At 36.7% G+C, this 18,227-nt stretch overlaps 1 protein-coding gene and 1 long non-coding RNA gene across 6 annotated transcripts in view; one reads left to right on the forward strand and one right to left on the reverse strand.

Moving 5' to 3' along the window:
* The window catches only part of Frem1 (FRAS1 related extracellular matrix 1), a 369,630-nt gene that overhangs the window by 194,939 nt on the left and 156,464 nt on the right, over positions 1-18,227 (forward strand). Inside the window, exon 1 of one of the 5 annotated variants that reach the window (XM_013069744.3) lies at positions 15,408-16,269. The exons of 2 other annotated variants lie outside the window; for them this stretch is intronic. The gene's annotated coding sequence lies outside the window, so the exon portion shown is untranslated. Of the gene's footprint in view, positions 1-15,407; positions 16,270-18,227 lie in introns of those variants that run through there. 2 more of the 5 variants (XM_013069741.3, XM_013069743.3) reach the window with 2 other exon arrangements.
* LOC147825907 (uncharacterized) lies at positions 1,463-15,982 on the reverse strand. Its single transcript, XR_015440064.1, has 3 exons — positions 15,849-15,982; positions 14,863-14,951; positions 1,463-7,543 (listed from the first exon to the last, which is right to left on the reverse strand). It is a non-coding gene; the product is annotated as an uncharacterized LOC147825907 (long non-coding RNA).

Here is an 18,227-nt window from a genome sequence, read left to right on the forward strand (position 1 = left end):
ATGTCTCTAAGCAATGATGTTTTGATGTAACAACTTTTTAAATTTTTCATCATGAAAAATGAAGTCTTTTGAATGAACTTGGGTTAGGAAATTTTTCTAAAATTACATTTAAAAAACAAAACTAAAAAGGTCAGTGAATGAAACTCTCCACTTTATGAGTTTTTTTTGGAAAGAAAATTGCTCCTGCTCTGAAAAGACCATATCATACTCAGGCCCCACAAAGATGATTAAAATGAAAAGCATCTTAAAATTATAGTCTTCATGTTGCCTTTGGTACATTTCCCCCTTTTCTGTAAAAGACAGAGATAAAAAGGATTTCTGATGATTTTTTTTAATGCCCTTGCAAAATACAAATGTCTGCTTAATGCTAGAATTTAAAGGTGTGCTCAAGTTAATTATTAGTAAAATGCATTGGTCTGTTTGGATTCCAGTTGTGAGGGTAGAGTGGAATGGAATGAGTTTGTTTATTGCAATTTCCTGCCTGAATTCAGTGGGAAAATATGGAAATGATAGTATGATGAGCAGAATTTTCAGCCTGAAGTTGCTCTAGGCAATTTTCTTAGATATAGAAGTTTGGAAATATTTGCTCAAATAGATTCACTGGAGAATATGACCTGGGTATTGGCCCTCATAACGTTGGGGACCTGAGTCCTTCATCCTCTCAGAACTCCAGCTGCACAGTTAGCTCCAGAAATAAAACAGAGTGGAGAGAAGGACTCTTTTGTTATTAACAGCTATGTGCTTATATGGTTGTGTATATTTGGAAAAATCTGTTCCTCCAGTGTCTCTCCAGGCAGGAACATCCTTTTCCAAAGCCTGCATTCAGTTGGTTCTTTACAGCTTCTTGTTTGAAATAAAGCAATGTCCTGCTTCCTGGGATCTCTAGCCTTATTTTTTCCCTTTCCAATTTGCAGTTCCTCTTTCTGGAAGATTCTCTTGATAAGTAAAATCTGTCCCTGATTATATCAGTTTTGAGAAATTCCAGTGGATTCTTATTGCTTCCTTAATGTAAATAAGTGATTTTTGGTATGCATTAACACATGGAAGCCATTCAACAACCCTGGGAGGTTAGTACTATTATTACTGTTCTCACTTTACAGATACTATAACAGGCTGAGGGAGGTTAAGTGACTAAGATAATAACAGATACTGTGTAATTGCCAGGTCTTAATCCCAGATTCTTTGACTCAAGAATGATACTAATGTTTTACAAAACATTTTTTCATGTAAAAGAAACACAGTACATTAAGTCTGTGAAATATCACCTCTACATAAATATGACATTTTGTTATATTCAAATCTTTATAAATGTGAAATATTATAGGTGCAATAAAAAGTTCTTGCTTTTCCATACCACTTTCTTCTTTCTTCAAAAGTAATAACCATATTGAAATTGATATATATCTTTTTCATTTGTATTTTTATTATGAATATACCAATAAACAATGCATTATGTTGCTTTTTGTGTTCTAAAAGTTACATGATATTATTCTACCCATATATTTAAAAAACAGCTATATTTTTAAAATTAATTTTATTGGTACATTTTGGATATACAATATAATGACATTCATCACTGGAAATTTGCACCTTTACATAATCTCTCTTGGTTCTTTTTTTTTTTTCTATATCCTTTTATTGGTACATTTTAGGTGTACAATATAATGACATTCATCATTGAAGATATGCACCTTTACATAGTCTCTTGGTTCTTATTTTTCTCCCATTCAACCCCTCCATCCCTCCCTACTTACAAAGACTTTGTTTCCATTTTTTCATTTTCTCATATTAATTCCATTCCCTTCTTTCCTTTCCTCTACCCCTCCCACTTCCCCTTCCCCTTAGCCCCTTTGCTTCCTATTTCACATTATCTATTATACCTTTTAGTCCTCATATACACTTTCGGTTTTTCACACTAGAGAAACTATTCGGTATTTACACATGTGTGTCCTGTTTATTTCACTTAACAGTATCGCCTCAATGTGCATCCATTTAGCTATAAATGTCTCTAGTTTCTTGTTCTTTATGGCTGAATAATACTCCATTTTATGAAAAAAACACATTTTCTTTATCCAGTCTCCAGTTGATGGGAAATGGGGCTGCTTCCAAGTTTTAGCTATTACAAATTGTGTTGCTATGATCATGGGTGTGCATATATCACTGTGGTATGATTCTTTTAATTCTTTGGGGAAGATACCCAGCAGAGGAATAGCTGTGTCAAATGGGACTTTCAGTCCTAGTTCTTTGAGGTATCTTCATACTTATTTCCACAGTGGTTGCACCAGTCCACACTCCCACCAGAAGTGGAGAAGTGTTCCCCTTTCCCCACAGCCCTGCCAGCATTTGTTATTGGTTGATTTCATGATAGCAGCCATTGTTTCTGGGGTGAGGTGGAATCTCAGCATTGTTTTCATTTGCATCTCTCAAATGACCAGTAATGTTGAACTTTTTTTCATGTTTATTTACTATTTCTACTTCTTTGTCTGAGAAATGTCTGTTCATTTCAGATGCCCATTTTTGGACTGGGTCTTTAAATTTGAGAGTCTGATCTTTTTGAAGTTCTTTATATATTCTAGATAGTAGAACTTTGTCTGAGGAACAGCAGGTGAAGATTTTTTCCCCACACTGTTCACACTGTTGGTGGTTTCTCTTGCTGTGCACAAGCTTTTTAATGAGAAGAGATCCCACTCGTTGATTGTTTCTGCTAGTTCACGGGCAACTGAGGTTTTGTTCATAAAATCTTTTCCTACACCAATGTCTTCAAGAGTTCTACCTAACCTCTCTTCCTGCTGGTTCAGCATTTTTGTTTTAATATTTAGCTCTTTAATCCATTTCAATTTTAGTTTAGTGCATGGTGAGAGATGTAGGTTTAGTTTTAATCTTTGGCAAATTGAAACCCAATTTTTCCAGCACCATTTATTAAAGAGGCTATCTTTCCTCCAGTGAGGGTGTTTGGCTCCTTTGTTGAAGATGAGGTGGCTCAGTGTGTCTGGAGTTCTTTGTGCATCTTCTAATCTGTTCCCCTGGTCCTCTGGTCTGTTTCTTTGTCAGTACCATGTTCTTTTTATCACAGTAGCTTTGTAGTATAGTTTCAAGTTGGAGGATGTGATACCCCCTGCCATGTCTCTGTTGCCTAGAACTGCTTTTGCTATTCTAGGTCTCTTCTTGTTCCAAATGAATTTTTGGATTGTTTTCTCAAGGTCTGTGAAGTATGCTACTGGAATTTCAGTTGGGATTGCATTGAATCTATATAGCTCTTTTGGAAGTATGGCCATTTTCAGTATGTTGATTCTTCCTACCCAGGGGTAAGGGATGTCTTTCCTTTTTTTTTTTTGGTACCAGGGATCAAACTCAGGTCCTTGCGCTTGCGTAGCAGGTGGTGAAACCACTGAGCTAAATCCCTGGCCCTCCATTTTCTGATATCATCTTCAATCTCTCTTTTCAGAGTGGTATGTTTTCAGAGAAGAGGTTTTTGATTTCTTTGGTTAGGATGATTCCTAGGTATTTCAATTTTTTGGATGCTATTGTGAAAGGAAGTGTTTGCCCTATTTCTCTCTCAGTGAGTCTGTTGTTCGTGTAGAGGAAAGCTATTGATTTTTTGTGTGTTGACCTTGTATCCAGCTACTTTACTGAATTTGGTTATTACATCCAGAAGACTTTTGGTGGAGTTTTTGGGGTCTTCTATATAGAGTATCATGTCATCTGCAAGTAATGACAATTTGACTTCTTCATTTCTTATCTTCATTCCTTTTATTTCTTTCTCTTGTCTAATTTCTGTGGCTAATGTTTCCAAGACTATATTGAACAGGAGTGGTGATAGTGGACATCCTTGTCTTATTCCTGATTTTAGTGTGAAAGATTTCAGTTTTTGACCATTTAGTATGATATTGGCTGTTGGTTTTTCATAGATTGCTTTTATCAGTTTGAGGTAGAGACCATCTATTTCAATTTTTTGTAGGGTTTTTATCATTAAATGCATGTTGGATTTTGTTGAATGTTTTTTCTGCATCTATTGAGATGATCATATGGTTTTTGTCCTTGGCTCTACTGATATAGTGTATTACATCTATTGATTTGCATATGTTGAACCATCCCTTCATCCCTGGGATGAATCCCACTTGGTCAGGGCATATGATCTTCTTGATGATCTTCTGCATTCTGTTTGCCAGTATCTTATTAAGGATTTTTGCATCTATGTTCATTAGTGAGATTGGCCTATAGTTCTCCTTTTCGGTTGGGTCTTTCTCTGCTTTTGGGATCAAGGTGATGCTTGCTTCCAGGAATGAATTTGGGAGTATTGCTTCCCTTTCAATTTCATTGAAGAGTTTAAACAGTAGTGGCAGCAGTTCCTCTCTAAATGTCTTTTAGAATTCACCAGTGAAGACATCAGGACCTGAGCTTTTCTTAGTTGGTAAGTTTTTAATTATGTTTTCAATTTCATTGATTGATATTGGGTTGTTTAGAATTTTTAGGTCTTCTTTGTTCAACTTTGGTAATTCATACATATCTAGGAATCTGTCCATTCTTTCTGTGTTTTCCATCTAATTGGCGTATAGGTTCTGGAAGTAGGTATTGATGATCCTCTGGATTTCTGCTGGGTCTGTTGTAATTTCATCCTTTTCCTTCCTGATTGCATGGATTTGGGCCTTTTCTTTCCTTTTTCTGATGAGGTTGGCTAAGGGTTTGTCAATTTTGTTGATTCTTTTGAAGAACCAACTCTTGGCTTCATTGATTTTTTTTGTATTGTTCTCTTAGTCTCCATTGCATTGATTTCTGCCCTGATCTTTATAATTTCCTCCCTTGTTTGAGCTTTGGGTTTGTCTTGCTCTTCTTTTTCTAGAAGCTTGAGGTTCAGCATCAGGTTGTGTAATTGGGCTTGCTCTATTTTCCTAATGTGAGTATTCACTGCTATGAATTTCCCTCATAAGACTGCTTTCATTGTGTCCCATAGATTCCAATATGTTGTATTGTCATTGTCATTTAATTGTAGGAACTGTCTGATGTCTTCTTTAATTTCCTCTGTGACCCATTGGTTATTCAGAAGTGTATTGTTCAGTTTCCATGTGTTTATGAAATTCTTGTGGTTTCTTTTGGTATTGATCTCCAATTTCATCAGACTATGGTCTGATAATATACAGAGGATAACTTCAATTCCTTTGCACTTACTTAAACATGTTCTATGAGTGAGTATGCAGTCTGTTTTGGAGAATGACCCATGTCCAGCTGAGAAGAATGTGTATTCTGATTTTGTGGGGTGGAACACTCTAAACATCTGTTAAGTTCCTTTGTTCAAGAGCTTGATTGAATTCTAGTATTTCGTTGTTTATTTTTTGTCTAGTTGATCTATGTATTTATGACAGTGTGGTATTGAGGTCCCCCACTACTATTTTATTCATGCATATATGACTTTTCATGTCTGTTAGTATTTGTTTTATATAGTTGGGCACACTAGTGTTTGGTGCATATATATTAATGATTGTCATCTCTTCCTGTTGGATAGTTCCCTTTACAAGGATGTAGTGTCTTTCTTTTTCTCTCTTAATCAGTGTGTGTTTGAAATCCACTTGATCTGCAAAGAGGATACCTCCTCCTGCTTTTGTTGGGTTCCTGTCACATGGAGTATTGTATTTTTCCACCCTTTAACTTTCAGTCTGTGAGTTTCTTTTTGAATGAAGTGTGTTTCTTGTATCCAGCATATTTTTGTATCTTGCTTTTTGACACCTTCTGTCAGTCTGTTTCTTTTGATTGGTGAACTGAGACCATTAACATTGATGGTTATAACTGATACATATTGACTTATCCTTGTCATGGGTTTTTCTTTTTGTTGTATTCTCTCTCTTTGGGTTTAATTTCTTGTTGTGCCTGATGGACTCATTCTGCTGGGCTTCCTGGGGTTGTGATCCTCAATTCTTTTCCTAGGATATTGTGTAAAATTTTTTGGAGTGCTGGTTTGGTATTCTTGAAGTTTCTAAGGTGCTCTTTGCCATGAAAGTATCTTATTTCTCCATCAATTTTGAAAGATAGTTTTGCAGGGTACATCAGTCTGGAAGCTGTTTTCCTTTAGGGCTTGAAATACATCACTCCATGCTCTTCTTGCCTTTTGGGTTTGTGCTGAGAAGTCTGCTGTGATTCTGATGGGCTTTTCTTTGTATATGATTTGTTTCATTTGTCTAACTGCTTGTAGAATTTTGTTCTTCTGTTGGGTTTCTGGAATCTTAACTATTATATGTGTAGTTTTTTTTTTTTTGATCGCACCTAGTTGGAGTCCTATATGCCTCTCTTATCTGTATGTCAAGTTCTTTCCCCCTATTTGGGAAGTTTTATGCTATTACTTCTGTGAACAGTTTTTTTTTATGTCATCTGCACTGTCTCCTGTTTCTTCTTTGACTCCAATCAGTCTGATGTTATTCTTCTTTGTATTGTCTACCAGGTGCTGGATTGATTTCTTGTGGTTCATTACTATTTTTAAGAAATTTTTTTTTTCTTGGTCATTAATTGCAATCCTATCTTCTATATCTGAAATTCTGTCTTCACATTGGCTCATTCTGCTGCTTACACTTTCAATGGAGTTTTTAATCTCCTGGAAATCTGTTTGCATCTGTTTTATGGATTCCACTTGTTTCCTACATTGGTATTCCTTCATGTTCCTTAGCTCCTCTATTTTTTATCTGTGTCTGCTTCAGTTTTATTAATCATGCCTTCTACTATGGACACAATCTCTGCTGTTATCTGAGAAATTATTTCTGATTTCATTTTTTCCAGGTCCTCTTTTGTTGCCAGTTAGGGAGTCCAGGTTTTTGAGTATCAAATTGTTCCATCTTGTCGCCCTTTGGGTTTGCCTTAGATGATCTGGAAGTCTGGTTTTGAGACTTATTTACATGTCTTCTCATTTCAACAGATGCAGCCTGCTGTGCTTTTGTTGAGGTGACTCTTTGCTCCCCGAGTGGTCTTCAATTCTCAGCAAGCCACCAAGCAGCCTTTAATTTGCTGCTCACCAGTACACCAATTCCTGGGTTCAGAGTGGTGGCCTTCTGGATCCCTGAGCTGACTTGTTTTCTGGGTGGGCTTCTGGCTGGGGCCTGTGCACACTTAGGATGGTATCTATGTGTGCCTTTCACTGGGGCCTCTATGTAGCTGTTGTCTGGGAGGTCCTTTGGTTTTGGGATGTGCACTCCAGTTCCTGTTGTCTGTGCAGGCTTCTGGCTAGGGTCTCCATGCACTTATCAATCATGTCGGGGTGAGCCTCTAGCTGTTGCCTGTGTGCTTGTGTAGGTCTTTTCCAAGCAAGTCCTTGACTGTGGGAGATGGTATGGCGGGTCTCTGGCTGAAGCTTGTGCACCTGTGCAGCTCTTTTCTGGGAAGCCTTTGGCTTGGGCAGGTGTGCCTGAGACTCTGGTGTGGGGGTAGGGGAGCCCTGGCTGGGATCCTCTTGCAGCTGCACCCACTCCGATCCAGACAGCTGCTCCTCAGGATCTGTGTGCACTTACCAATGGTATGGTGGGCCTCTTCACCTCTTTTTAATACCACCAAAATGGAATTCTCACTGTTTCCAAAAAATGAAATAATAAAAATTATTAAAAAAATAAAATCTGCACCTATGTTTTTGCAACTTGATTTTGTCAGTCCACATCTCTTGGTTTTGGATGATGGTTATTTCAAATCTTTTAAAATCACAATGACAAGGGACATCATGTACAAGACTCTTTGTACACATATGAGACCTTAAGTATGGATATAGAAATTGGAATCTTAATTGAAAGTTTTTGAGTATTTATATATATTAGAAACTTGCTTACTAAGTGCAACTACTTACAAACTTTCTGGTAAGAATTTGAAGAACTAAAACTAGTGGTAAGATATTTTTCTCTTCTCATCTTTTACCCAATGTGATATTGCAAGATTTTAAAACTTGTTACCTATCTAATGGAATCTTATTTTCAGTTTCCATTTGCATGATCTGGTTACTAGTGAGGTTGTGGCTACTTTCAGGTACAGTCATGTGTCCTCAATGACACGGATAGGTTCCAAGAAATATGTGGTTAGGTGATGTCATCACTTTGTGGACATCACAGGATGTTCCTTAGGATGGCTGAATGTCACTCAGAGATGTAAACTGATGGGACTGGCTTTGTGTATGTGGAGCACTGTTGACCAAAACGTGGTTATGCAGCACATGACTGATCATACTCACCACTTGTGTCTCCTTCCATGAAGAAATTATATTAGATACTGTTTTTTTTTAATGATTTGCATCAGTTTCTAAAGGTTCTCTAAGATTCTAAACACAAAGTTGTTGTACTTTATTTTCACTGTGAGTAACCTCTCCCAATTTGTGGATTTAAAAAATTTTTGTCTTATGGAAAACTTTAAGTTTTAAAAATAATTTTTACTTATTATGTCTTAGTTAAGAAATTCTTAACTTGATAATAAGAAGATATTGATCTATTATTGTTCCAAATGTTAAAAGCCTTGTTTTTAAATTGATGCTTAACCCAGGTGTAATTTGATATTTGGTATGAGATAAAGACTTAATGTTATATTTTCATTACCATAACCAGTTGTTTTCCCACCACTTATTAAATTGTCTGTCATTTTTTCCATTGACCTCTATTCTGATTGTTGCTGTATATCAGGTTCCTATACATGACTGAGCTGAGTCTGAGCTTTTCTGGTCTCTTTGTTCTTTTTCTGTCACTGTGCTAATTCCATAGCTTCTTAACTACTAAAACTTTATGACATAACATATAGATATTTAGTAGAGTACATTCATCCTTAAATTTATCTTCAGTTTGTCTTTGCATTCTTAGGCTTTAGTGCTCTACATAAATTTTAGGATGACTTTGTCACATGTGACTTGCAGGCCAATTGTCATTGCACTGGAACTTTAATTTAGAGAGAATTAAGATTTTTACACTTGCTCTTAGCCAAAAGGCTGAGAAGTGATGAGAATTAAGATTTTTATAGTATTGAATCTTCTCATCCAGTTACATACACTAACCATCTATTTAGATCTTTTATCCTTTTTAATCTTTTTAATTTTATTCATAAAAAGTTTATCTAAAATTAATGAATTTGGATTATTTCCCAGGGTCATTGAAGTTTTGCTATTATGAAAACTTTTTTAAACAACTTACTTAGTAGTAATTAGTTGTTACTGATATATATTCGTGCTTTGGATTTTTGTGTGTTGACCTTTGGTCCCACAAATTTGCTGAAGTATTTTAATAATTCAAACAGTGAACTCTTTTGGATATTTTATATAAAGACATGTCTTTTACAAATAATAAAAGGTTTATTTTCTTTTTTCCAATCACCACGTCTCACTTTTCCCCTAAGTTATGTTGGTTAGGATTTCCTATCCGGTGTTGAATTGTGGTGCTTGCTTTGGCAGCACATAAACCAATGTTGAATTGTGGAAGTCGTGGCAAGATGTTCTTACCAGGGTTAAAAACTTCCTTTATTCCTATTTGGCCAATAGTTATTTGTTTGTTTTTCAATAAATAAATTGGTGTTGAATTTTCCTGAATGTCTCTTTTCTAAATTTACTAGTTTGTTAGCTTTTCAATAATATGACAAAATACCTAATATAAACAACCCAAAGGAGGAAATTTGGCTCCTCATTTCCTAAGTTTCAGTCCATGCTGGCTGTCCCTGTTCCTCTGTCCAGAAGGCAAAGATTGTGAGAGGAAGTACCTGGGGCGCCAGTATCCCCTTCAAGGGTGCACCCTCTGTGACCTACCTTCCTCCAACTAGGCCCCACCTTCTAATGGTTCCACTACCTCCCAGTGGCACCGCAGGCTGGGGACCAAACCTTCAACACACTGGACTTTTTTTTTTTTAATTCCATAAAGCATTAATAAGATATTTTAATGAGGAGAAAACAAAACAAAAACAAGCCTTAGTCTCATGTTTCTGTCCAAAGGCACCCAAGATTAGTTTTTCCCTGTCCATTACTTCCAAATGCAATTTTGTGACCATGTAATAAAGGTCAGTTTAAAGATTTTTTAAAAAGAGTTTAAATCTTTTTAAAAAAGATTAAACAATCACGCTAGCAAAAAGGTACTCAATACATACTTTCCTTATATCAAACAAGCTAATAATTCAATAAAATGTAACTATACAGATTATATATAATACACATATGTTCACAAAGCAAACACTATATAGGCTCAGAACAGATTTGAAAAACATATTCACATTGATTACAATAACTCTAAAAATGATTGTAATGTTGAAACAGCACTTAGTTTACAAAAAAGTCACAAAAATATATATATATGTGTGTGTGTAGTCACCAAGAACTATGGTTCCTGTAAAATATTAATAGCCAGATACTAGTATATAAAATGCAAGTTCTGACATTGTATATACTTTTAATAAATTCCAAAACCATTTTTGTTATTGTCCAAAATCAAACATGCCAAGTAACAGTGATGGCCACTGTCACCAAGTAAAGCCATACTTGAATGAGATGAGGACTGGACACAATGCTGCGGAGCTGCAGACTGGCACAGCTGTACTGATTCTGGGAGGGTAGGGGACATAAAAACACCCACCTGCGTAACTTAGTTCATGTTTCCTCCTTAGCATTACATCCCTTGAGGGTTTTGTAAGATGTCAGTGCTCCCCAAAATTATAATGCTAGAGCTGGCAGAGTAAAAAGTTGCCCCACACTTCCTTGCTGCCAGATTGCGGGTGACTACTAAAGCATGCATTAGCTACACAGAGCACCCAGCACCCTGGGGAGACTGGTGCAGTCTCCACCTAGGCTGTTTGCACTAAAATGGACTCATTTTAAATAGAGCCAGATTTATACATTAGCCCTATAAAATACTGAGCTGCTTACAGCAGCAAATATGAAATTACAGAAACATGATTTTATTTAAAAACCCATGTCTGTTACCTCAAAACAATTTTTCCCTTTCAAATCTATCTCCCTTAACCAGTATTAATTTCTTCTATCACTGAATTCTGGTCTATTATCTCAATCTGACTTTCTTATTATGCTGTCCTGGAAAAACATATTCACATTGAAAAAAATACTGGAAAAAGAATACTTCCTAATACTGGAAAAGCTTAAATTTACTCTGAAAAATGGGGATACAGGAATTATAAAGTAAAAAAGTCTGTTATGAAAGTATCTTTCACGAATATATATATTTAAATATTAAAATAGGCTAACTAGGATTTTTATAAAATGACTTTTGAAAAGATAGCAGAGGCACAAAGAAGCCATATACTGTCCTCCAGATTGGAGATAAGGTGCCATAAGGGTGCCCTACAAAGAGGCAGGCAGTCTCTATCTGATGCGACAGGAGTCACCAGTAACAACAGAACAATTAAATATATTATTGGGAATTTAGATCAAAATAAAATGTTACTCTATCAAGGATTGTTGGTTTTTAAAAAATACCTTGAAATACAAGCATCAGAAGCCATCATTTTGTACAAGGAAGATAATGAATAAAGTTTATGATCTTCCAAATACCCAATGTCATTCATTTCAGGTATCTGAAAGATGAAACACAGTGCAACTTTCAAGAATTTAATGGACTACTCTCAATGTGAGAGACTTTACAAAGCATCTGTCAATTTGAAAATTGATATTGAAATAAAAAGAAAGCTCCTAGAGAAAACACACTCATAACCTAATCATAGAAAAGCTTCTCTCTAGAAAGCAGGTGTTTCTAAGAACTGCACAAAAGGCTTCCCATCTCATGAACACAGCCTCCGCTAATACCAAGAGAACAACATGTATCCAGGAGATGAAGGGCTTCTCTTAGAGCAGGGAAGATGTATCCTTCCTCAGCAGGTGATGCACTTTGGTAAACTGAACATTCACTTGCAGAATGCTTTTCTAACTTAATCAAATAAAATCTGGATGGTCAGACTGGATATTTGGAAAAACAAAGACAGTTTAATAAAGGTTATGATACTGCAGCTTCTCAGACAATTAAGCAGCGATTTTTATCAGTAAATTATCACAAGTGAGCTCAGGACTTCAGGCTTGACCAACAAAATTTGTCAATTTAAGAGAGCAAGGAAATAAAGAAATAGATTTTGTGAGCCAGTCACTTCAAACTAAAACCATTTTAAGTTTAAAAAATTTTTTTATTAAAGTTTTTGTTTCCAATCCTTGCCTGAACTTTAAGTTCTTTGTAAACTAGTATATTCACAGGAAGCTTGGTATTATTAGTTGGAACTGCCCTAGGTCCTGTACAGAGGAAGTTTAACTAAAGCATTATGAACACTTTAGGGCAATCTCATTTTCTACATACTGAACTGCCAAACTCAGATTCTCTTAAGTGTTTGGAATTTCTGAGAGGACTATTTTCAAAAACATGTAACTATGTTTTTCTATAATAAAAATGTAACCATAACTCTTAATGGTAACTAGTACTATGTCATCCCTGTATTTGACACAGGGTTTAACTTCCCATAAACACAGTGACACAAGTCTCAACTTCAGTAGTCTAAAGTGAAACATCACAAAGTATTCCTCAGCTCATTCTGAGGACTGGCTGAATCCCACCTCTCTGTGTAAGTTGAATCATTATTGATTTTGGCTAATAACACACTGGACTTTGGGAGACACTCTAGATCCAAGGTGTAACAATTAAGATTCTTTTTTCTTCTTTAATATGTTAAGCTGCTAGATATTCTAATTTTGATCCATCCTTGCAATCCTGGGGGAAAAAGAACCCTATTGGTCACAATATCTTTTAAAGTGCATAGCTTGAGTTAATTTGCAAATATTATTTTGGATTTTGCACTGATGTTTAAAAGTGAAATTAGTCTATACTCTTTTGATTTCAGGCAGCACATACTGCTCTTCTGTCTGCTCAGTGGTTGTTTTATCCCCCATGATACCCCAGCCACTCTCTCAACTCTGAAACCTGAGGTCAGCCAGCCTTCCTCTCTAAACTCTTTTCAAGTTGTGTTTCTGTTCTTTTCTGGAGCATGGAGGTGTTTATTTTGGTTCTACTATATTTGTTTCAATGATTATCTACTTAGAGTGTGGAATGCATGATCTTTCTACTCTGGGATTGACATTCTCTGTCACAGTATTGTGTTCTACAACCATCCAGCTTTAGAGACTCGGAAAAGCAGCCACCTTCCCAGTGCATGAATAACACTTCTGTGCTTAAGGCCATCAGCAAAAGTAATGGGCACACTCCTAATTCTTTCATTTGAGTTGTTGTTGAGCTTTTAGCTGCGCCTCTCAGAATGCTACATTCTACAGCAATTCAACAAAAACCATGCATGTTTACAATTCAAAAAAGCATGCCAATCTCTAACACACGTCTTTTTGTATTTTTCATATCATTCCAACCAAGGTCAGAAATAAAATTATTTCTTTAAAATGCATTTGTTCAGTACTAAGTTCAGCAGCATATGCTTTGAGGGGAAGAATTCTTCCTTGTTTCTTTGGTGCATTTTAAAAACCTTGGCTTTGCATTTTAGCTTCTTCAAAGAATATTTTATTGATTAAAGTTGTTAGTTGTATTATTTCAAGAGACTCTTTCCCCAGCCCAATTGCCCATCAACTGGAGACTGGATAAAGAAGATGTGTTTTTTTGTTTTTGGTTTTTTTAATAAAATGGAGTACTACTCAGCCATAAAGAATGAGAAACTAGAGTCATTTATAGCTAAATAGATGCACATTGAGGCCATACTCTTAAGTGAAATAAATAGGACACACATGTGTAAATAGAAAATAGTTTCTCTGGTATGAGAAACTGAAAGTGCAAATAAGGATCAAAATGTATAATAGATAATGTGAAACAGGAAGAAAAGGTGGAAAGAGGAAGGGGAAATGGGAGGAGTAGAGGAAAGGAAAGAAGGGAAAGGAAAAAATATGAAAAAAGAAAAAAATGAAACAAAGTCTTTGTAAATTGGGAGTGGTGGAGAGGTTGAAGGGAGGGCAGGGGAATGGGGAAAAAATAAGAACCAAGATACATCATGTACAAATTGAGAATGATGAATGTCAGCATATTGTATACCTAAAATGTACCAATAAACTTAATGAATAAATAAAACAAAGAGATTCTTTCCCTTTTGTGGAAGATAAAAGAGAAACTGATTTATTTGCATAAATATATAAATTTAGATTTCAGGACCTTTTGACTATCTCTACCAATTCTAGAATACAGAATATGTACAGTTATGCCAAATATACATAATTAACTTTACAAAGACCACAATTACTGCAGATATCTTGAAATATGTTGCAATTTAAGTTTATTTTTTTGCTTAAAACACTGAATGTATTTTTTCCCATGGAATTTTATAAAATATTTATTTCTGTTTCTAGACTAGTCCATAACCTTATTTAGTAGAGGTGCACCTATGCAACCACCTGTATGTAGCAGTATATTACTCCCTTATGAAGTAGATTCATATTACTCCCTTATGAAGTAGTAGCATTCAAGTGGTCTTTATTTCTTTGCAGGTGAGATATTCAAAACTTGGGCAGTTTTAAATTCAGTTGGAGAACAAAATTGTCTCTCATGCTGTGTTATCATGAGAGACATCTGTTATCATGACTTTATTTCTTGCCCTTTCAAGATTAATTCATGACTTATGTTTTTAATAGTGCTTATTTATTTATAAAAGGCTTAATTATTTTCAAGTCTTATTCACTTATTCTTAGAGTAATTGGAATGAATCAAGACTCTTGAAGCTTTTAAATCTCTAGTGACATTGAGGAAGTGTTTATGTAACCTCATTGCTAAAGTATCCATAAAGCATGTTTTTTGACATAAAATTTTTCTCTCCTTTTACACTTTTTTATATCTTTCCTTCTCCCCCCTTCCTCCCTTCCTTCCTCTGCTTTCTTTCTTCATCACATAATTTTCTTACCCTTCTTTTTTCTTTGTTGTTTTTTTCTTACCCTTCTTTTTCATTCCTCTATTTCCGTCATTGCTTCTCAGGAAAGCATATATGGGGCCCTGTTAGGGAAAAGCACAATCCAGGTTGAGTTGAATGTGTAGTGTCTTATGTTTTGGTCTAAGGTTTAGACTACCAGAAAAGTCTCAAATATCACTTGTTCCCCCAAAGTGAGAAAATATTTCAATTTCTTTATTTATGGATACTTAAAAAGTTAGGCAGATGGTATGCCATTATTTTTTTTTCCTGGTAGGGATGAAACACAGAGAAGTATTTCATTAAACAGTTAAGGAAAGACTTTCACTCACCCACTCAGAAGAGCAGCTAAATCCGTCTCTGTGGAGAGGTCAGTTCTTGACACATTGTGTCTGAGTGAGTGTGATCATGAACTATATGCAAATAGGATCTGAATAATGGGATTTGTTTTGTGGATTTTTGAAAAGAACCAGACACATAAAAGCTTTATAAATGAAGTGCTAAGGTGGTATTGAAAAGAGGCATCCTAAAATCTTGACTGTTCTTTCATTTTTTTCCTTTAAATGCCATACGAAAGGAAAAGGAGCCAATCCTCCTACCCCGTCGTGACTACTGGACATCTCTGAATTTGAACACAAACCTTTCAGGGCAGGGATTTGTTCAAAGTAAAGAAATGCAGGCAAAAAGCATATTGGAGGAGCCTGTGCAAGTGCGCGTGTGGGTGTCTGTGTAGACAGCACGCGTGAACATACTTGCAGATGTGTATAAGCATCTGGCAGTGTGTGTGCATGCCTGGGAATGCACTTGCCTGTGTGTGTGTGTGTGTGTGTGTGTGTGTGTTTCAGGCGGGAGAGGCTGTTTCAGCTCAGCCAGTGACAGAGCAGTTAGAACATCACTAATAGTGAGAAAGGAAGCTGGGAAGAGGCTAGGAAGGAAACAACCGTCCTATTAACAAAAGCTCAGTCTTGTCCCGGAGGACCTACCAGCCGAAGGGAAGGGTGAACGTGGCTCTCGGCCTGGGAGCTGGAGCTCCTTGCAAACAGTGGCAGGCATCCCGATCCTGTCCTTCTCAGGAGGAGTCCTGGAGCTTGGTGCTCCTGAAGTTTGCAAAGCCGCAGCAGCAGCCTTGGAACAAATGAAGTGGAGTGTGTGTGTGTGTGAAATTTAGTTCTGGTTGGGGTTTTTTTTTTTGATGTGTGGGTTAATGGATTTTTAGTACAAAGAAAACTCAAACTCAGCTGACCTGAAAGACTGGAATTTCAGCTCTCTTCCTTCCCTGGGATATTTTTCCTCCCCCTTCCTCTCTAAGCCCTTTAAACCAGATTACTGGGTCAGTGACTCTTACTCAGCCCGCCAGTTCCAAGGTTTCCAGCTTGTTTGGCTTAGAAAGAAAAACCACTACATGTAAGTATCTGCTTTATGTGATTCCTCTCATCCTGTGAGTGTTCCGTGAGCTGAACGCCAGACAGGCTGTTTGCTTGGTGCATTAATGCTGAGTAACAATGCAAGAAGTCTGCAGAGGCGGCTTGCAAAAGTTTGATTCTTGTGTTAACTCAGAAAGTGGACAGTATTGTTAACCAGCCAAATGCCAAAAACAGGGTTGATGTACATTTCTAATTCTCTTCTGAATACATCCTGAAGGCACTTGCCAATGAAATAAACATTTTTAATTTTGCAAAATTTACGCTGAAGTTAGAATGTTTCTTCTCAGCTAAGAGAAATGGCAAAGGGAAGAGATGGAAAAAATAATAGAACAGATAATATCTTCAGTGTATCAGAGTCTAGAATTTGGAAATGACTTCTGGTTACTTTTGCTTTAGTTATATTTGGATATATTCTTTAAAAGCACGATTTCTATAATTTAGGGGTGGGATGTTGGGGAGGCAAAGAAATCACATTGTTGTGAAATTTTTGTCTGAGTTTTAGTTTCCCCTCATTACTGAGATTTGGCTTAAAGTGTTTGCAGATGTAGTAAATTATTTCTTTTAGTTTTTATCTAAATCATTAAAATCATTTTCAAGGCACTTAATGTTAGTTTCTGTTTTTTTGTTTTGTTTTACTGATGTGTTCAGTCTTGTCATGTGGTGTGAATTACAAACCTTAGAAAGAGCGTTTTCAGGGACAGGTTGCTGTTTCTAGGCTGGAAATCTTGCTGAGACATTAACTTCCTCAGGGCTGCTTCCCAGCTGGTCCCGATGACCCAGCCGCTCTTCAGGTTTCTGCTCTGGAAAATGATCACCTTTTAGGGCTCTAGTTAGGAAGGAGATGCATCTTTCCCCACCATCCCTCCTTCGACTTGGTGAAAGTACGTTCTGTGTAACTCTGGGAAAATGCTAACTACTATTGCTTTTTTCCCCACCGGGGATCCCCAAAACTTAAGGTGGGTAAGAACCTCCTTACTTGGTGAAAAGCAGACACCTAGCCCCCACCACTTAAAGGATTTTAGATCCAGGGTGGGGCTAGGAATCTGTTGCAGATGATACCACACTAAAACTGCTCTACATTGTCTTTGGCAGTTAAATTCTTGTCAAGTGTTCCATTAACATCAAACCTCATATCTAAATAATAAACCTGATGTTGAGCTGATGTTAAACACTTTACAGGCAACATGGTTTTGCATTCTTGGTTGCTAAAGTAGAGATTTTAAACCAATTTTCTCAATAACCTCATTCTTTTTTCTTGCTCTTTTTGTCCAACTTTGCCCTCCTACTCCCATGATTGAGAAAGGAATCGGGGCCGGGTACCTAGATACCCTGTTACCTTGCTGCCAGGTGCTGAGCTGTTCAGCCCTCTCTCCTCTCTGTGGCTAAGCAGTGTTTGCCATGGACAATTAAAACCCAGGGATGTTGGGCCGGGGATTTAGCTCAGTGGTTTCGCCGCCTGCTGCACAAGCGCAAGGACCTGAGTTTGATCCCCAGTACCAAAAAAACCCAAAACAAACAAAACAAAAAACCCCACAAAAACCCAGGGATGTTCTACTTAATTATCAGCCTTCTGAGAATGCTCTGATCCTGGGGCTAGTGTAGGCTGAACTGAGCTGAATGTCTTGGGATAATAGGTCAGGAGAAATCTTACCCCTAGAAACTAAGTTTATATTGGGCCAACAGAGACTGAAGGAACAAGAGTGAAGAAACAGAAATGGTTTATCCATCACATTGAAAGTCCTCACTTGACAAAATCTGAAAGCCAGAACTCTGCTGCTGTGCTATCCCCATATTTTATGGCATTTAATAGTTGCAGAAAAAATAAAACATGATGTGTATTTTAAAGCCATTTCCTTTCTTCCCTCTCCTTGTTTCAAGAATTTGAGTGTACCTGCTACATGCTAGGCTCAGTGTTGGTTTTAAAGGATTTCTAAATGA

This window comes from Heterocephalus glaber, unplaced genomic scaffold (assembly GCF_053883595.1).
Source record: "Heterocephalus glaber isolate CG9 unplaced genomic scaffold, H.glaber_assembly_v1.0 deba00001481, whole genome shotgun sequence".
NCBI classification, from domain to species: domain Eukaryota; kingdom Metazoa; phylum Chordata; class Mammalia; order Rodentia; family Bathyergidae; genus Heterocephalus; species Heterocephalus glaber.